The sequence below is a fragment of the Heterodontus francisci genome, unplaced genomic scaffold (assembly GCF_036365525.1).
Source record: "Heterodontus francisci isolate sHetFra1 unplaced genomic scaffold, sHetFra1.hap1 HAP1_SCAFFOLD_216, whole genome shotgun sequence".
Taxonomy (NCBI): Eukaryota; Metazoa; Chordata; class Chondrichthyes; order Heterodontiformes; family Heterodontidae; genus Heterodontus; species Heterodontus francisci.
This window is the reverse complement of record NW_027140566.1, coordinates 3,135,646-3,157,169: the sequence shown is the minus strand read 5'-3', so window position 1 is coordinate 3,157,169 and position 21,524 is coordinate 3,135,646.

The window sequence follows — 21,524 nt, the reverse complement described above, 5'->3', positions numbered from 1 at the left end:
TACCCGATCTTCATGATGCAGTTTTCAGAATGAAAATTCCTTAGAGCAAAAGGGACAGAGAGCAAATTGATTAAAAGTCATTGTAAAACAACATCGCACAACAAGAGCCCATGAATTACCCTTGGTGACACAGAGATTCTCTCAGCTACACCCAAACACTGAAAAGCGGGATTAGACTGGATAGATCCAGCACAAGGATGATGAGTCGAATGGCCTCCTTCTATTCTGCGAATATTTGCACTTTCCTTTGTTTCCAAACCATTTTCTTGAAGCCAGATAGTACCCCTTGAAAATTGCGGAGAGAAGACAGTTCTCGAAACCACGGGAATGAGTGGGAGCTTATGTTGGCCAGCGTGTGCAGCAATCGAGCAAGCTCTGCGTTCATTTTTTTCTCTGATTGTTCCCCGATGCAATACTATACCATGTGATAAATGCTTTCATTTGGCTTGGCATGAAAGGTATTCAGACAATATAAAACACGAGGACGCCTACTGTGATGAACATATGCAGGCTGATCACCGGTACTGTGGAGAGGAACGTTATCTAACGGACAATGAAACATTCAGGATGTCCTGAATCCTAACTCGCACCAAGTCCTATTCACCTGTCACTTCTTGTGCTTGATGATTCACATTTGCTGCTAGTCCAGCAACTCTGGTATTAAAAAAATCCTCTTCCTTCAAATCCCTCCCTGGCCCTCACTCCTTTCCCTATCTCTGTGACCTGCTTCAGCAACTACAACCCTCCCTATTTCTGTAACAGCCTCCAGTCCCACAGTGCTCACTATCTCTGTAACGTTCTGCAGAATCTACAGCCCTCCTTATCTCTGTAACTTCACCTAGTCCTATAAGCATCCCTGTCTCTGAAACCTCGGCCAGAAGTAAACTCAGCCTATCTCTGCAGTCCAATCCAGCCCTGTCTCTGTAGACTTTCATGCAGCCCTACAATTCCTTCAAGATCTCTGTGACCATCTAGTTAAGACCATTTTCGTCCCTGATTTACATCGCTCCACAATTGGCGGTCGTGTCTTCAGTTGCTGACGCCCTGAGCTCTGGAATTCCTATCTTAAGCTTCCCCGCCAACATACCCTGCAATACTTTTCAAATGTCTGCATCGTTTATTTATTTATTTATTAATTTATTTTGCCCTGATGCGGCCATTAAAACGGTTGACTCCTTTTGAAGGCTGGAGGATGCTCCAGAGATAGGGAAGTTTTTTGTGGCTGGACAGGTTACAGAGACAGGGAGGGTTGAGTGGCTGCAGGAGTTTACAGAGATAGGGAGGTACTCAGGGGCTGGAGGATTATGCATAGCTGGGAAGGCGTTGGAAGAGTTTACAGAGATTCAGAGAGCTGCAGGGTCTGGTGGAGGTTATCGGGTTATGACGGTTATAGGTCTTGGAGTAGGTAGAGATTCATGAGGGTTTAGGGGCTGGTGGAGCCTACAGAGATAGGGAGGTTTGTAGGGGCTGGAGGAGTTTTCAGAAGTAGTGAGGGTTGTCGGGGCTACTGGAGATTACAGGGATAGTAAGGTTTGTGGAAACGTGAGGAGGTTACAGATACGGGGAAGCCTTGTAGGGATTAAAGGATGTTCCAGCAATAGGGAGGTTTGTATTATCTAGAGGATGTTACCAAGACAGGGATCAGCTGTAGGGACTGGAGGAGGTCAGAGACATAGTCAGGGTTAGCGGTTTCAGACGTTATTGAAGCGATAGGGAGGTTTACCGAGGCTGGTTCATCTGACAGAGGTAGGATTATTTTTTCAGGGCTGATGAGATTACAGAAATCGAGATGGATGTAGCGTCTGGAGGAGGTTACAGAGAAAGGGAGGGCTTTAGGGGGCTGGAGGATCTTACAGAAATTGGTAGGATTGGAGGGGTTTCAGGAATTTGCAGAGATATGGAGAGTGTAGGGGCTGGAGTAGTTTTCAGAGATATGGAGAGTTGTCGGATCTGGAGGGAATTCCAGAGCTCAGGGCCTCAGCAAATTACAGAGATAGGGAGCGTTTCAGGGTTGGAGGATATTACAGACATAGGGAGCACTGTGGAAGTGGAAGAGATTACTGCGATAGGGAGAGTTGTAGTAGTGGAGGAGATTGCAGGCATAGGGAGGGTTGTTGGAGTGAATTGATTTACAGAGGTAGGAAGGGCTGCAGCGTAGGTTTTGATTAAAGATTTTCAGATATAAAAGGAATTGATAAGAATTGTGTGGACATTAGCCTTTTCCTGCTGGTGTTAGATTCAAGGGCAAACCTTTAAAGCAGAAGGCAGGCCATTGATGGTGGAAGACAGGAAACAGTGCATCGCATTGAGAATATTGCTTGAGTGGAACTCTCTCCCATGAAATAAAATCAGGAAATGCTGGAGCCTAATAAATAACTTTAAACCTGTGGTAGGTAGATTTTTTCCCCACCAAGTGGATTGAGGAATATGAACTCTCAGGTGGATTATGGAGTTCAGATTCAGATCTGCCATGATGTGACTGAGTGGCACTTCATACTTGAGGGCTGAACGGCCTCCAGCTAATTATATGTATATCAGTAGCAAGAACATTAAACTGAGCTGATTAGATCCCGTTATTACGTGCAAGGAATGATGAACAATCATTTTTTTGTAAGTACTTGCAGCCTCACAGTAGATTTTTCTGCTACCTACGATTATTGCATTAACGCCAACATCCTCTCCTCCTCATTTCCCCTCATTCTCTTCTCAGCAGCAGTTTTTTCCACGAGAAGTCAGTTCCTACTGCCACAAGACTCACTCTGGATTGTGTGTGTGGGTGTGGGGGGGGGAGGGTAGGGTGGGGGTGCGTGCATGTGTATTTATGTGTGTGTGGTTGTGTGTGTGTCTTTGTGAGTGTTTGTGTGTGTGAATGTGAGTGTGCTTTGATTTTATTCTTTAATGGGCTGAGGCGTGGCTAGCTAGACCAGCATTTACTGCCGGTGTCTAACTGCTCGTGAGAATGACATGGTGAGTTTTAATTAGTATGTGTGTGTGTGTGTGTTTGAGATGGTGTTTATGAATGTGACTGCGCGTTTGTACTTGTGTGTATGTCACATTGAGCGGGGTTTGAGGTAAATGTGTAACCCATGTGGCTCCAAAAATATTATTAGTTTTAAAACTTTCAGTTTTCTGTCATTCATTGGGAATGGTCAGTATTTTATTCTGGCCCATTTGAAGTTCACTTGTTGCCTTTTTTTTGTCTTTGCCTCTCACAAAGATGGCGGCCGCTGATGGACGACAAGACAGGCTACGGCCGTTATTGTTGGCAAAGCGAATCCGGGAAGAGACAGGGTTGAGCCAAAGTTATCCGTCTTCTCCAACAGCGCCAGGAGGAATTTGTGGCTTTCTAGCTGCAGCAAGCAGATTGTTTTATTTGATTAAAATAGTTACGAAAGAAAATATGTTACATTTCTTTCTGGCAATTCCTCAGACTCCCTCATCCAAGTGGCCCAGTTTACACCTGAGAAAAAAAAGACAGTTTGTTGGCAGGCTATTCTACCATGGAGAGCTGTACAACTGAGCCAGATCCTGGAACTCACTCAAAGGTAGCATCTGTGGGAGCTCCATTGCCGGGGGAAGAGCAGCTAGTTGAAGCCAGAAGGCTGGGCATTATCTTCTCAAGGGGCAATTAAGGATCGGTAATTAATGCCATACTTGCAAATGGGAAGCACATGCTGTGAATCAATCTACACAGAAAATATTTTGAAAACAGCTTTATTCTTTCATGGAGTGGCGAATGACACTGCAGTATGTACTTATGATCTGAGAGTAAGTAAGTGTGGTTTATGAATGGGTTAATGTGCGATCTCAATCTAACAGTGCCACTGAATGTGAGCGGGAGGGTGAATAATGTCCATATTCTCCATTGTCTCAGCTCATCTACGGTGGAAACCATCAGCCATGACTTTGTTATCTAAAACTTGATAAATCAAATACTCTCCTTACTGGCCTCCCTATTTTCACTCTCCATAAAGTTCAGTATATCCAACTCCCTGCTGTCCCATCTCTTAACTAGGATTAGGTCCCGTTCACCCACATCCTTCGTGTTTGCTGACCGACATTCGACCCTGGTACAACAACATGATTTTTAAAAAAAGAAATATTCATCCTTGTGTTCAGATCCTTCCATGACCTCATCCCCATCACTGTAACCTCCTCAGGCTCTTCACCCCTCCCTATTTCTGGATCCTGCACATGCCCCAGCAATACTCCCCAACTGTAGCACCTCCTGCAACCCCTATTACAGTCGCTATTGCTGAAACTTCGTCCAGCCCTGCAACCCGCCCTATCCCTGTATCCTGCTCCAGCTCTGCAACTCCCCCTATCTTCGCTACCACCTCAAGCCAGGACAGCCCCCCCACCCCCTTACCTCAGTAAAATCCTCCAACCCTCCAGCCCACCCAATCTGTCTAACTTCCTCAAGCCCCTACAACCCTCCCTATCCCTTTAAAATGTACAAACGCTACAACCATCCCTATCTCTGTTTCCTACTCGAGACCTTCATCCTGTCTATCTATGGAATCTCTTCCAGCCACTACCAATCTCCGAGATTCAGCACTCCGATAAGAGAGAGAGAGAGAGAGAGAGAGAGAGAGAGAGAGAGAGAGAGAGAGAGAGAGAGAGAGAGAGAGAGAAAGCTTCCCACCATCAGCAGCATATTGCTGGTCTCCGACCAAGTTTTGTTTTCTGAGCAGCACTGATGAACTGTGAATGGAACTAGTGGCAGTTGAGGGGAGACTGTGATTGCTATTTCTCTTCATATTCTACAGAGGGAATTCTGGCTTTCTATCTTCCTCCTTTTCTGTCCAGTGCTCCGAAGGTGAATTCTTGCCCGCCAGCATATTGTTATTTGTCATGTGCAACCATCCACCTTGCCAAACCCAGTCAGTGTATTTCCAGAATCCAAATGTTTACTTCTGGCACAGTGCCCAGCTGCCCTTTGGTGTGTGTGACAACCCCAACACCAGTGGTTTTTCAGTCATCGAGCTGTCTGTCATCTCTTCTCTGCTGCTGCACTGCTCTTTGGCGTGTGTCTCTTCATGACCCCAACCCACCAATGTATTGTGGGTCAACCCGCTGTCAGTCACATCTTTCCCATTGTGGATAAATATTCCATTCATGTACTGGAAATACTTGGACCCGCCTTGGACTGCTCTCAGTTGTATTGTTTATTCATTAGTGGAATAATTGATGTAACTGGATATTTCACCGTGCTCTTGAACTGCTCTCTGAACTTGGACTGAGTCACCCCATAAATAAATGTGTTTGTGCAGCAACTTAAAATCCGCAACATCCATCCGACTTGTTGAAATATAGATTCAGAACTGTTGTAATCCCTGGGATCAGATACTGTGATGTTATAATATAAGAAATGTATAACATGCACCAACCATAGAAGTATGAAGCTGCCTGATATGGAGAAGAGTAAAATCACAGACTTCCTTCTGTTCTCCATCTCTGGGTCACTGCGATTCTCTCTGTTGTTTTGACTCCTCAGTCCCTTACGGACTCGACTGGCCACTAAAATGTGTCTGACTGTCAGAGCGTTGAGCAACAGAATTGAAGCGAATGGGAGCAATGGGGTTAAAATCTTATTAAACCAGTCAAATCCCACACATCCATTATCAGTATAATAGCTTGCTTTGATAACACAAAACCATGGTACATTGTCCATTATCCATATAGGTCCAAGCATAAAGTTGTAGGGGATGTTTTGTGAACAGAGCAGAATGCAGGTTGTTGCTAGAACCACAGCTGCAGTTTTCTCAGTGCAATACTTTGTTTTCAGCTTCTGGCAACAAATAGCCGCAAATTTATCACAGGTGAAAGTGATAGTGAACCAGACAGAACAGTGTGCGGCTGCACAAACCAGGACAATGTTAACACTACACACAGGGGTGATATTCAGAAAGGAACCTGGGAAATACGATGTACTGATCCTTAACAGTATGACCTCAGTGATAATGACCAGTAGATCTGCCGTTGCCATAGCCACCAGGTAACGAGTTGTGCAGGTGGAGAGGCCGCATTTTCCCTGAGCCAGGATAACAATCGCGAGTAAATTAACTGGAAGGGAGAAAAGGGAATAATGACTGGAAATTAAGGATCAACATTTTACCGACAGTAAGGGCAGGTTTTTATCACGTCAAATAGGTGAGTTGCTGATGCGTTAGAGGTTAAAATTTTAAAAATCCCACAACCTACCTCTGACCCGTCCATTTCTGGTTTTAATGGAGCTGTGACAGGGGATGGGCAGACCCACGTTCCAAGGAGGCAGGTTAGCAATTGGAATATTTTACTGATGCTGGAAATTTCTGATTTTATGTGTTTGACAGGTTTAACTCTGGCCAGCCCGCTTTCCCTGTTATCATAGGGAACATTTGCATGTCATGGAAAAATAAAGCAAGGTTTGGCCATTCTAACCATCCCCCACCAGAACTGGACCCCGAACGGCGAGATTAGACCGCACTCCCGGAATTAGACCCGCACTTGCAGGATCAGAATTCCCTCCAGGATTGGACCCCTCTTCCTTGATCAGACCGGTCGTCGTTTCTTGGATAACATACTCTCCAGGACCCATCCTTCCCTGGCCTGAGATCACACTTCAGGATACGAGTCCCATCCCCTGCTTTCAGGATTGGGAACCCAGTGATCGGACATTTCAAGACACTGTCTCGCTCTCGTGTTAGCCTTTGGAGACCCCAATGTCAGGCAGCTCTTCCCATACCCCGGGGTCAGTATTTGGACAGCACTGATCCTAAGATCTGGTCGACACTTCTTCCTACCCAATTGGAAGCAAAGCCTGTTAGTGTGACATCAGGCGGGGTACGTGTCAAGGATTAAAAAGTTAGTGCGTGCAGTTAAAACTCAGGAACACCTATCCCCAAGTATGTCATTTATTCTTTAATATCTATACCAAAGTAAAAACAAAATATTGACACTGCTGTAAATCTGATTGAAAATAGGACAATGTTGAAGAGGAAAATGTGTTGTCGTGCCACTAAGCTAGTAATCAAGAGGACCAAGCTAATGCCCCGGGGTCACGGATTCAAATCCCACCTTGGCAGTTGGTGGAATTTAGATTCAATATAATTAATAAAGTCAGCAAGTCAACAAAAGGCAGGAATTGAAAGTTAGTCTCAGTAATGGTGGTACTCGCATTTATATTGTCAAAACTTACCTGCTTCACTAATGTCCTGTAGGGAAGGAAATCTGATATCCTTACTTGGCCTGGACTACCTTTAACTCCAGTCCAAGCACAATGTGGTTGACTCTTAGCTGCCCTCTGAACTGGTCTGGCAAATAACTCAGTTGTCGAGGGAAATAAGGGATAGCCAGCCAATACTGGCCTTACCAGCAGCACACACATCCCGTGGCAGAATTAAAGAAAACACTCAGCAGGGCAGACACCATCTGTGGATACAGCAAGGGTGTTAACGATTCAATCTGATAGGTTTTCTCCAGTACTGGGCGATATTAAAGATTAACAGTTTTAAAGCAATGATAGAGTCTGTGAAAAGTCTGGTATGGGGGGAACTAACAATGGGGAAGATCTGTGATCAGTTGCAGGGCAGGAATGATACAAAGACAAAAAAATATGGCGAATGGGACAAAGAAACAGGAGAGGATTAAAAAGTGGGTTGTTCAAATGGCTACAGCAGATTACAGAAGGAGGGTGGAACCTGGAAAATCTGGCAAAGACGAGCCTGGAAAAGTGACTCAGAATGGTGAGTAAACCCACCAGCTGTGTATGAATTGGGAAACCCTGCACCACATCCACTCTGACTGACTCTGGTGTAACCATCCCCCAGTAACAGCACAGGCTGTCCGAGAAAGTGGAAGCAATGTTTATTATCTGAATATTTTAATCTAAGTGTTGAACCCGAGATGCAATAAAACACCTATTCGAAATTGAGCTGCAATGAAAGAGGATAGGGGGTCAGCGGTAGAGAGGTCAGAGTGGAGTAGGATGTAAAATTAAAATGATAAGTGACTGGAAGCTCAGGGTTACATTTTGCAGACTGAATGGACGAGTCATGCAATGCAATCACCCAATCTGCATTTGCTCCTGTCCCAATGTCCAGCAGATTTCACCATGCGTACTGAATACGATTACTAAATGGAAAATAGTACAGCAAATTGTTTCTCTGGGAAGGATTGTTTGGGGCCCTGGATACCTCTCCTGCCCTTGCATGGAAATGTGACAGGGAAAATTACCTGACATTGTGGGTAATAGAGGAGTGGACCAGGGTGCAGGGAACAGGGTGGCAGAAAAGGAGCCAAATATATGTTTAGTGCTGGACTTAACTGGATATGGTGGAAATGTTGGAGGATGGTGTGTTCATTGTGGAGGCGAGTGGGGTGGAAAGTGTGGACAGGGGGAACATTATGATGGTTTTTGCTGGGAGGGGAATGGGTGAAGGCAGTAACACGGAAAATACGATAGACATGATGTAAGGTCTTGTTAACCACAGTGGCGTAATCTTTGGATGACGGATAATGACGACATTTCTGAAGCACTGGTGTGAAGGGGCGCATCATCGGAACAGATGGAATAGAGATGGAGAAACTGGGAGAATGGCACGGAATCTTTCTAGGAAGTGGGGTGGATGAAAGATAATCAAGGTAGTTGTGGGAGTTGGCGGGATTAAAGTAGATAATCGTGTATAGCCAACCCATGAAATAGAGGCAGTATGGTCAAAGAAGGCAAGGGAAGTGTCAGAGATGGCCATGAGAAGCCCAAGGACGGATTATATTGAGAGAAAAAGTTGATGAAATTATCCAGTTCAAGGCAAAATAAGTAAAAAGCAGCAGCACAGTCAGCAAACTATCGGGAAAAAATGTGAAGGAAGGGAACAAAGAATGGTCCCCGTATTCTAAGCAAATGAAGCACTGCTTATCCCATACAGTCTTCCAGAGATATTGTTTGAGTGTGTAATATCCCATTGTTTGCACCCGAGGTCCATATACAGGGAGCAGGGACAGGAATGGATGTTGCGGGTTCCGGGATTTAGATGTTTCACTAAGAACAGAGAAGATGGTAAGAGAGGGAGGGATGTGGCATTGTTAATCAAGGAAAGTATTACAGCGGCAGAAAGGACGTTTGAGGACTCGTCTACTGAGGTAGTCTGGACCGAGGTTAGAAACAGGAGAGGAGAGATCACCCTGTTGGGAGTTTTCTATAGACCTCCAAATAGTTCCAGAGATCTAGAGGAAAGGATAGCAAAGATGATTCTTGACAGGAGCGAGAGTAACAGGGTAGTGGTTATGGGGGACTTTAACTTTCCAAATATTGACTGGAAATACTATCGTTCGAGTACTTTAGATGGGTCTGTTTTTATCCAGTGTGTGCAGGAGGGTTTTCTGACACAGCATGTAGACAGGCCAAACAGGGGCGATGCCACATTGGATTTGGATCGGGATAATGAACACGGCCAGGTGTTAGATTTCGAAGTTGGTGAGCACTTTGGTGATAGTGATCACAATTCGGTTAGGTTTACCTTAGCGATGGGCAGGGACAGGCATATACCGCAGGGCAAGAATTATTGCTGGGGGAAAGGAACTTATGATAAGATTTGGCAAGATTTAGGATGTGTAGGATGGGGAAGGAAACTGCAGGGGATGGGCACAATCGAAATGTGGAGCTTATTCAAGGAGCAGCTACTGCGTGTCCTTGATAAGTATGTACCTGTCAGGCAGGGAGGAAGTTGTCGAGCGAGGGAGCCGTGGCTTACTAAAGAAGTTGAAGTGCTTGTCAAGAGGAAGAAGAAGGCTTATGTTAGGATGAGACGTGAAGGCTCAGTTAGGGCGCTTGAGAGTTACAAGCTAGCCAGGAAGGATCTAAAGGGAGAGATAAGAAGAGCAAGGAGAGGACACGAGAAGTCATTGGCGGATAGGATCAAAGAAAACCCGAAGGCTTTCTATCGGTATATCAGGAATAAAAGAATGACGAGTGATAGGTTAGGGCCAGTCAAGGATAGTAGTGGGAAGTTGTGTGTGGAATCGGAGGAGATAGGGGAAGTGTTAAATGAATATTTTCCGTCAGTATTTACAGTGGAGAAAGAAAATGTTGCCGAGGAGAATACTGAGATACAGACTACTAGGCTAATTGGGATTGAGGTTCACAAGGAGGAGGTGTTAGCAATTTTGGAAAGTGTGAAAATAGATAAGTCCCCTGGGCCAGATGGGATTTATACCTAGGATTCTCTGGGAAGCCAGGGAGGAGTTTGCAGAGCCTTTGTCCTTGATTTTTAAGTCGTCATTGTCGACAGGAATAGTGCCGGAAGACTGGAGGATAGCAAATGTTGTCCCCTTGTTCAAGAAGGGGAGTAGAGACAGTCTTGGTAATTATAGACCTGTGAGCCTTACTTCGGTTGTGGGTAAAATGTTGGAAAAGGTTAGAAGAGACAGGATTTATCATCATCTTGAAAAGAATAAGTTCATTAGCGATAGTCAGCACGGTTTTGTGACGGGTAGGTCGTGCCTCACAACTCTTATTGAGTTTTTCGAGAAGGTGACCAAACAGGTGGATGAGTGTAAAGCAGTGGATGTGGTGTATATGGATTTAAGTAAGGCGTTTGATAAGGTTCCCCATGGTAGGCTATTGCAGAAAATACAGAAGTATAGGGTTGAAGGTGATTTAGTGCTTTGGATCAGAAATTGGTGGTGGTTGATGGTAAATGTTCATCCTGGAGTATAGTTTCTAGTGGTGTACCGCAAGGATCTGTTTTGGGGCCACTGCTGTTTGTCATTTTTATAAATGACCTGGATGAGGGTGTGGAAGGGTGGGTTAGTACATTTGCGGATGATACGAAGGTCGGTGGAGTTGTGGATAGTGCCGAAGGATGTTGTAGGTTGCAGAGGGACATAGATAGGCTGCAGAGCTGGGCTGAGAGATAGCAAATGGAGTTTAATGCGGAAAAGTGTGAGGTGATTCACTTCGGAAGGAGTAACAGGATTGCAAAATACTGGGCTAATGGGAAGATTCTTGGCAGTGTAGATGAGCAGAGAGATCTTAGTGTCCAGGTACATAAATCACTGAAAGTTGCCACCCAGGTTAATAGAGCTGTTAAGAAGGCATATGGTGTGTTCGCTTTTATTAGTAGGGGGATCCAGTTTAGGAGCCACGAGGTCATGATGCAGCTGTACAGAACTCTCGTGCGGCCGCACCTGGAGTATTGCGTGCAGTTCTGGTCACCGCATTATAGGAAGGATGTGGAAGCTTTGTAATAGGTGCAGAGGAGATTTACGAGGATGTTGCCTGGTATGGAGGAGGGAAGGTCTTACGAGGAAAGGCTGAGGGACTTGAGGTTGTTTTCATTAGAGAGAAGGAGGAGGAGAGGTGACTTAATAGAGACATATAAGATAATCAGAGGGTTAGATAGGGTGGATAGTGAGAGTCTTTTTCCTCAGATGGTGATGGCAAACACGAGGGGACATAGCTTTAAGTTGAGGGGTGATAGATATCGGACAGATGTCAGAGGTAGTTTATTTACTCAGAGAGTAGTAGGGGCGTGGAACGCCCTGTCTTCAACAGTGGTAGACTCGCCAACTTTAAGGGCATTTAAGTGGTCATTGGATCGACATATGGATGAAAATGGAATAGTGTAGGTCAGATGGTATCACAGGTCGGCGCAACATCGAGGGCTGAAGGGCCTGTACTGCGCTGTAATGTTCTATGTTCTATATACCTATAATTTACAACAGGTTCCTGCGCAGGGGTCAGGATCACAAAACGGGGTTGGGTTTAATTCCCAGGCCAGAGTCACTGCCAAAGAGTGGAATTCCAGTGGAAATGGTGAGAGAATGACACAAAACCAATCAGGAAATTAGGTTGGAATCAGACTCATTTTGCTGGAACCTGTTCTCCTCCCGAAGTCGTGATTTGTAGTGCAAGCTTGGAGAATCAAGGCAGAATCATTTCCCACAGAACCTGACACCAGGATTGCAGGTTCTGATTCTCCTGGGAGCTGGATAGGCCAAATGATACCTTCACACCCAGAGGCTAACTGAGGCCCTCGAGTGGCATATTAATGGGTCTACAGCTTCACAGGACTGGAACTAATATCCTCATAGGGAGATTGGATAGTGCTGCTGGAGAGGGTTTGAACAATCTTGTCAGTGGGATGGGAACCGAGGTATGGCTCAAATTGGAAGGATGCAGAGCTTAAAACAGGAGGTATAAAAGTAGACAGCAGCATTAGAAGGTAGGCGAAATAAAGGCAAGCCTCAACTAGGTTTAGAATGCAGAATAATATTAAGAAGACAAGGTTAAGAGCACTGTACCTGAATGCATGGAGCATTCGAAACTAGGTAGGTTATTTAAAGGCACAGATAGAGGTTAATGGGTATGATCTCATTGTCATGACAGAAACTTGACAGTAGCGTGACAAAGACTGGGAACTGAAGATTCAAAGAGATTCAACATTTAGAAAGGAAAGGAAGGCAGGAAAAGAAGGTGGTTTAGCGCTTATAATAAGGGATGGGATTAAAGCAAAAGTACGGGATGATCTCAGATTGTAAGAAAAAATGTGTTGTTTGGGTGGAGCTACGAAACAGCAAGTGGCAGCAAACATTGGCAGGAGTTGCTGATCGGCCAACAAGCAGTAGTGACAGAGTGGGGCAATGTATTAATCAGGAGATTAGAAACATGTAGCATGTGTAATAGAGTGATTATGGGTGTTTTCAATCTGCAGATATACAGGGTAAATCTAATGAACACGAATGCTGTGGAGGACGAGACGTTGGAGTGTGAGGAATGGTTTTCTAGAGCAATATGTTGAGGAACAGACTAGAGAACAGGTTATTATAGATCAGTATTAGGTAACGAGAAAGGGCTAATTAATCATCTTGTTGGTAAAGATGCTTCCGGGATGAGTGACCATATATGATAGAATTTTACGTTATGTTTGAAAGTGAAGTAGTTCAACCTGAAGCCAGGGTGTTAATTTTGAACAAAGGAAATTATGAAGGTATGATTTACTATATAAACATCACTTTGTTTTAATCAACCGTCATTTTACTTTGTGTTGAAATAATTAGATTTGTTTTTTCTCTATATTTTGTCTGACAATGTGTGTTTTCTGTTTAATTAAAATTCCAAACAGAATTGATTTCGGACCATTTCTCTGTCGATACAAATACTGAGATATATTACTCCACATGCAATTACCAACACTGTTGCAGAGATTAAAACCATTGTTTATTAATGAAGAGTTTATGCAAAGGTCCTTTTGTAACCGCCTCACATTTTCATCTCCTATTAAAGAAGGTTTAGAATACATCGGGTGACCAATAACAAATCTGTCTCTTTAATCTGCATTTCTTGTAACTGCTTCCGCCACTGCCATATAGTTAATGTGGACAAATTGCTGCAGTTTATAAAGTCTGTGTTGATGTACAATGGAAATAACGTAAAATAATAATAACACATTTATTCAATGTTTTAGCTGGAATTTGTGCCTTTGTCAATATTAATGCCTATATTGTATTTCAAGTACGAAATGTGCACCAATTCCTCGATACAATATATTGTTGTTTTACTGTGCCACACTATCCCTGTGGATTCCGGAGTATGTTGGGAGAGCAGGAGAATCTGATCAGAAATTAAAGTGTTTTTGCACTTTAATTCTTAATATTTTAGTTATTCATCAGCAGAGCATAATCGTTACTCAGTCGGGAGAACGACATGGAGAGCGGACCTGTGTGAGAAGGGCAGCGGCGGTGGGAGATAAAAAGCGGCGGCAGAGAATCCCTTCTACCTCTCTCCACCTGTCAGAGCCGAGGTGTGACATCTCAGGAAAACAGGTAGGTGATTGGTGGGTATCTTGATGGTGTCTCTTTTGATTAGTCAAGTGGTTTAAATCAAGAAATTATTACAGCTGAAGAGTACAGGTAAGAAATTCACTTTTATAATATTTAACATCCAAATTAATTAATTAAATAGAATAGAAATGGCTGGGAAGGCAATGTGTTACTGTTGCAGCTGTAGTATGTGGGAGTTGGTGGACGCTGGTGCGATCCACGGTGACCACATCTTCAGCAAGTCTTAGCTGCTCGAGGTACTTCCGACTCAGATTTGATGAGCTGGAGTCCGAGCTGCGGTCTGTGCGACCCATCAGGGAGGGGAAGAGTTACCTGGACACAGTATTTCAGGAGACAGTCACACTCTTAGATTAATTAAATCAAACTTGGACCATGGTCAGGGACATGAGGGTGTGACTGCGATTGAGGTAGGTATGCTAATCCCGAGTTTAGCTTTGGAGGAGACTTTGCCAGTCCCCTGTTTCATTAGGTAAGAGGTTCTTGTTCCCAGTGTGGACGAGGGCGCAGACTGCAGGGAGGATGAATGAACTGAGCACATCACAGTTGTTCGGAGCGCCATTCAAGTGAGGGGTGAGAAGAGAAATATAGTAGTAATAGGGGGTAGCATTGTTAGGGTAATAGATATGGTTCTCTGCAGCAAAGACAATGAGTCCTGAAGGCGGTGTTGTCTACCTGGTTCCAATGTTAAGGACATCTCTTCTGGGCTAGAGAGGAACTTAGAGTGGGAGGGGAAGGATCCAGTTGTTGTAATCCATTTAGGTACCGACGACATATGTAGGCCGAGGAAAGAGGTTCTGCTAATGAACTATGTGCAGCTCGGGGCTAAATTAAGAAACAGAACCACAAAGGTACCCGGATTACTACCTGAGCCACATGCACATTGGTATTATGAAAATAAGTTTAAAGAGGTAAACACGTGGCTCCAAGATTGCTGTGGGAGAAATAGGTTCTGATTCATGTGACAATGGCACCAGTACTGGTAAGGTGAGAGGTGTTCCGTTAGGATTGGCTTAATTTGAACCAATCTGGGACCAGTGTCCTGGCGAATCGTATAACTCGGATTGTAGATCGGACTTTAAAATTATTAGTTGGGGGGCGGAGGGGGGGTGGAGGTGGAGGGCGGGGAGGGTCGTGGTAGGGTTCAATTGAAGGGAAGTTTAAATAAGTCAAGGAAGAAGCGAGAGAGAAGAGCTGCAGGGTCATGAGGAAGCGATAAGTAATCAAAGTGTGACAGGAAGGGACAGAAAATATAAGCTGAAGCGTTAAGCTAAAATTAGAACCAGGATGAATAATAATGGTAAAAAGTCAAAGCTTAAGGCTTTTTATCTCAATGCAAACAGCATTTATATAAAGATAGACGATTTTATGGCACATATAGAAATAAATGAATATTACTTGATAGCTATTATAGAGACGTGGTTGTCGGGTGACCAAGACTAGGAGCTCAATATTCAAGAGTATTTGACGTTCTGGAAAAATCGGCAAAATGGAAAAGGAGGTGGAGTAGCTTTGTTTAAAAAAAGAAGCTAATAGTACGGTGGTGAGCAGTGATATGGATGCAATTTTGGGTGGAAATAAGGAATAGCAAGGGTAAGACGTCACGAGTGGGGGGTCGTCTGGAGGCCCCTGAAGAGATGCCTCACTGGAGGACAAATTTTAAATCGGACACAATGGAGGCGTGTAAGAAGGGCGCTACAATTGTCATGGGTGATTTTAATCTGCAGACTGACTGGACAAATCAGATTGGCAGAGGTAAGATGGAGGACGAATTTATAGAGTGCATCAGGGATTGCTACTGAGAGCAATACGTTGCAGAACTTACCTGGGAATAGGCTATTTAAATCTAATAATGTGTAATGAGGTAGCATTAATAAGAGATATCATAGTTAAGGATCATCCGGGGGGAATGAGCACAACATGGAAGAATCTCAAAATCAGTTTGAGAGAGAGCAACTCGGGTTTCAAACTAGTGACCTCAACTTAAACAAAGACAATTATGGAGGTATGAAGAAAGAGTTGTCTAAAGAGGGCTGGAAAAAAAAAGACTAAGGGGAATGTCAGTGGATGTGCAGTGGCAGACATTTAAACAGATATTTCATAATGCTCAGCATAAAAAAATATCCAGGTCAAAAAGAAGGACTTGATGAGAAGGATGAATGGCCGGTGGTCAACAAAGACGGTCAAGGAGAGCAGCCAATCAAAAACGAAGGCATACAAAGCAGCAAAAACTAAGGATAGGCCAGAGGATTTGGAATATTTTAGCAACAAGCAGTGGATGACTAAGAATCTGATAAAGAAGCAGAAAATCCATTATGAAAACAAATTGGCAGGAAATATAAAAACAAACAGCAAGAGCTTCCACGGTTATATAAAAAGAAAGAGAGTAGCTAAGGTGTGTGTGGGACCCTTGGAGGATGCGACTGGAGAGTTGATAACATAGCAGCATCCTTAAACACGGGTGAGGTCCCGGAGGACTGGAGAATTGCTAATGTTGTCCCCTTGTTTAAGAAGGGTAGCAGGGATAATCCAGGTAATTATAGACCGGTGAGCCTGACGTCAGTGGTAGGGAAGCTGCTGGATAAGATACTGAGGGATAGGATCTATTCCCATTTGGAAGAAAATGGGCTCATCAGTGATAGGCAACATGGTTTTGTGCAGGGAAGGTCATGTCTAACCAACTTAATAGAATTCTTTGAGGAAGTGACAAAGTTGATTGATGACGGAAGGGCTGTCGATGTCATATACATGGACTTCAGTAAGGCGTTTGATAAGGTTCCCCATGGCAGGCTGATGGAGAAAGTGAAGGCGCTTGGGGTCCAAGGTGTACTAGCTAGATGGATAAAGAACTGGCTGGGCAACAGGAGACAGAGAGTAGCAGTAGAAGGGAGTTTCTCAAAATGGAGACGTGTGACCAGTGGTGTTCCACAGGGATCCGTGCTGGGACCACTGTTGTTTGTGATATACATTAATGATTTGGAGGAAAGTATAGGTGGACTGATTAGCAAATTTGCAGACGACACTAAGATTGGTGGAGTAGCAGATAGTGAAGGGGACTGTCAGAGAATACAGCAGAATATAGATAGATTGGAGAGTTGGGCAGAGAAATGGCAGATGGAGTTCAATCAGGGCAAATGCGAGGTGATGCATTTTGGAAGATCCAATTCAAGAGTGAACTATACAGTAAATGGAAAAGTCCTGGGGAAAATTGATGTCCAGAGAGATTTGGGTGTTCAGGTCCACTGTTCCCTGAAGGTGGCAACGCAGGTAAATAGAGTGGTCAAGAAGGCATACGGCATGCTTTCCTTCATCGGACGGGGCATTGAGTACAAGAGTTGGCAGGTCATGTTACAGTTGTATAGGACTTTGGTTCGGCCACATTTGGAATACTGCGTACAGTTCTGGTCGCCACATTATCAAAAGGATGTGGATGCTTTGGAAAGGGTGCAGAGGAGGTTCACCAGGATGTTGCCTGGTATGGAGGGCGCTAGCTATGAAGAGAGGTTGAGTAGATTAGGATTATTTTCATTCGAAAGACGGAGGTTGAGGGGGGACCTGATTGAGGTGTACAAAATCATGAGAGGTATAGACAGGGTGGATAGCAAGAAGCTTTTTCCCAGAGTGGGGGTTTCAATTACTAGAGGACACGAGTTCAAAGTGAAAGGGGAAAAGTTTAGGGGGGATATGCGTGGAAAGTTCTTTACGCAGAGGGTGGTGGGCACCTGGAACGCATTGCCAGCGGAGGTGGTAGATGCGGGTACGATGGAGTCTTTTAAGATGTATCTAGACAGATACATGAATGGGCAGGAAGAAAAGAGATACAGAAGCTGAGAAAATAGGCGACATGTTTAGAGAGAGGATCTGGATCGGCGCAGGCTTGGAGGGCCGAAGGGCCTGTTCCTGTGCTGTAATTATCTTTGTTCTTTTGTTCTTTGTTCTTAACAGAGAACAGGGAAATGGCAGATAATTTAAACCAATATTTTGCATCGGTCTTCACGTTGGAGGACACTATAAGAATCCCACAGATATCGGATAAGCAAGGAGCTAATGGGAAGAAAGAATCACAAGGGCCCAGAGATGGAGAATCGCAGAAAAACAATTATTTTACTCTTCAGTAGACCTGGCAGTTTTATAATGCTTTGAATCACACTGGTTGTGTTTATCATTTACAGCCGAATTGCAGATATTCAGTACTTTTCCTCCAACATTGACCCTCACTTTATCACAAATAAAACATCAATGATGCTGCAGATTGTCAGTTCCTGAACCAACACATGTATTTACGCAGCGACCCAGATTAAATTCAGACAGGGGCTGAAGAACGCAGTGAATTACATTCTCAATCTCATTGTTAAATTAGTGAAATCATAGAAAGAGCAGAAGGTTTCGAAGATTGGAACTAAATCCCATTCATATTCCATTCCCTACCCTCCATACATGACCAAAAGCATATTTTATATTCACAGCAATGAGCCCTGAAATGATTTAAATATGATTCTGAGATTATATTTTATCAACAAACTGACATATTTAGGTGGGACTTCACACAAAGGCATCACTGAAAATCTCAGCTGGAGTCAACCAAAGCCAGCCTGGACGCAGAGCAAAATGGACATAGCGACAAATCACAGTGATTGTGAGATGATGAAAGGAACAGAAGTTGCAGTGAGACAGGGACACCAGTAGATGGAGATGGTGAGAGTGGGGCAGAAACTGCAGTGAGGCAGGTACTCCAGCAGACGTGGATGGTGAGAAAGACAGTAAGTGCACTGAGGCAGGGTCGCCAGCGGATGGAGATGCTGAGCAATTGCTGATGGGAAATTCTGTGTTCATGAGTTTGGAAGTTTCCACTTGTTTGAGGTATTTACTTCATTTAAACCTGAGATGCTGAATAAAAGAATTGCAATACAATTTACGTTAAATGGCTATTTTCCCACTATGTAAACACTTGTAACATTAAACTGGCTGATGTTTGTAAAATAATTTTGATTGATTAAAGGTAATGTATAAATAAAGCAACATCATTAAATAAAACTCATGCAATCATTCACACATAAACACTCTCTAAATAGGTTGTGTTGAGTTCTTCATCGCTAAAGTTATGCCATCGATCTCTCTCACCTATCTTTCCATGCTGGTATCTTTTCTACGATATCTAAGAGTAATTGAAGTTTTTATCCTGTTGGCTTTTGAAAGTTAATATTGAATCTGCTTTGAGAAACCCATCAGAGAGTGAATTCCAGAACATAACAACGCCCTGCCTATTAGTTTCTCCCCACTGTTGTGTAAACAGTTTTTCCTCATCTCTCCAAACAGAGGGAAACATTTTAAATACAGTTGATTTCTCCAGGACAGCAGCTGCAGAGGAGCTGGAACCTCCTGAATTTGGACAAGCGATGAACAAAAATCCGTCTGAATCCCCGAGGAGAGCTGAGGAAAGAAACAGTCAGGAAGCAAATGGAAACTAGTGACACTTTCTTGCAGCAGTAAAAACTCTTTGCCCCAATGTGAAGGTCGTTATCGCTGAGCTTAAAAAGTGAGGAGAAAAGTGGAAGATTGTGAATAAAATTTGTGCTAATGTCCATTTTCCAGCTTGATAAACCCTTGTAACATTAAAGTGGTAAATGAGAAGGAAGTTTTTCTTTTCCAATGATTACAGGCTAATGTTTAAATTCAGAGACCCGATAAGCAAGACCAGAGCGGCGTCAGCGAGAGCGGCAACAGGGGCGAGGACACGGGGATAAAAAAAAAGAAACAGTGGCTCTGTACTGTGGACCTGCTTGACCAAAAGAATCGAATGGGACGCCACAGGAGAGCTGGTAATTGACGGGTGGGTATTTCCTCCGTGTCTCTATTTTTGTTTTAAATCATTACACGTTGAGTATTCACTTAAATAATTATTTTTTTAAATACTATGATCCAAATAAATTAATTAAATAGAATAGAGATGGCTGGGCAGATTATGTGTTGCAGCTGCAGTATGTGGGATCTGGTGGACGCCGGTGCGATCCACGGTGATCACATCTGCAGCAAGTGTTGGCCACTCGAGGGCCTTCGGCTCAGAGCTGATGAGCTGGAGTCCCAGCTGCGGACACTGCGACACATCAGAAATGGGGGGAGTTATCTGGACACTGTTTTCAGGAGACAGTCACACCAATTAGATTAATTAAATCAAAATTGGACCGTCGGCAGGGACAGGAGTGTGTGACTGCGAGTGACGCAGGTATGGAGATCCACAATTTAGCTTTGGAGGAGCCTCAGCCAGTCTTTTTTTTATTCATTCATGGGATGTGGGCGACGCTGGCCACGCCAGCATTTATTGCCCATTCCCAATTTCCCTTGAGAAGGTGGTGGTGAGCTGCCTTCTTGAACCACTGCAGTCCATTTGGTGCAGGTAGACCCACAGTGCTGTTAGGAAGGGAGTTCCAGGATTTTGACTGTGAGAATGAAGGAACGGCGATATAGTTCCAATCAAGATAGTGTGTGACTTGGAGGGGGACTTGCAGGTGGTGGTGTTCCCATGTATTTGCTGCCCTTGTCCTTCTAGTTGGTAGAGGTCGTGTGCTTGGAAGGTGCTGTCGAAGGAGCCTTGGTGCATTGCTGCAGTGCATTTTGAAGATGGTACGCACTGCTGCCAGTTTGCGTCGGTAGTGGAGGGAGTGAATGTTTGTCGATGGGGTGCCAATCAAGCGGGCTGCTTCGTCCTGGATGGTGTTGAGCTTCTTGAGTGTTGTTGGAGCTGCACCCATCCAGGCAAGTGGAGAGTATTCCATCACACTCCTGACTTGTGCATTGTCGATGGTGGAAAGGCTTTGGGGAGTCAGGCGGTGAGTTACTCGCATGATGATTCCAAGCCTCTGACCTGCTCTTGTAGCCACGGTATTTATATGGCTACTCCAGTTCAGTTTCTGGTCAATGATAGCCCCTTGGATGTTGATAGTGGGGGATTCAGCGATGGTAATGCCATTGAATGTCAAGGGGAGATGGTTATATTCTCTCTTGTTGGAGATGGTCCTTGCCTGGCACTTGTGTGGCGCGAATGTTACTTGCTACTTATCAGCCCAAGACTGGATATTTTCCCGGTCTTGCTGCATTTCTACACGGACTGCTTCAGTATCTGTGGAGTCACGAATGGTGCTGAACATTGTGCAATCATCAGCGAACATCCCCACTTCTGACCTTATGATTGAAGGAAGGTCATTGATGAAGCAGCTGAAGATGGTTGGGCCGAGGCCACTACCCTGAGGAACTCTGCAGTGATCTCCTGGAGCTGAGATGATTGACCTCCAACAACCACAACCATCTTCCTTTGCACTCGGTATGACTCCAGCCACCGGAGGGATTTCCCCCTGATTCCCAATTGACCGCAGTTTTGCCAGGGATCCTTGATGCCATACTCGCTCAAATGCTGTCTTGATGTCATGGGCAGTCACTCCCACCTCACCTCTTGAGTTCAGCTCTTTTGTCTATGTCTGAACAAAGGCTGTAATGAGGTAAGGAGCTAAGTGACCTTGGCGGAACCCAAACTGTGCGTCACTGAGCAGGTTATTGCCTAGCACGTGCTGTTGATGACACCTTCCATCACTTTACTGATGATTGAGAGTAGCCTGATGGGGCGGTAATTTGCCGGGTTGGACTTGTCATGCTGTTTGTGTACAGGGCAGACCTGGGCAGTTTTCCACATTGCAGGGTAGATGCCTGTG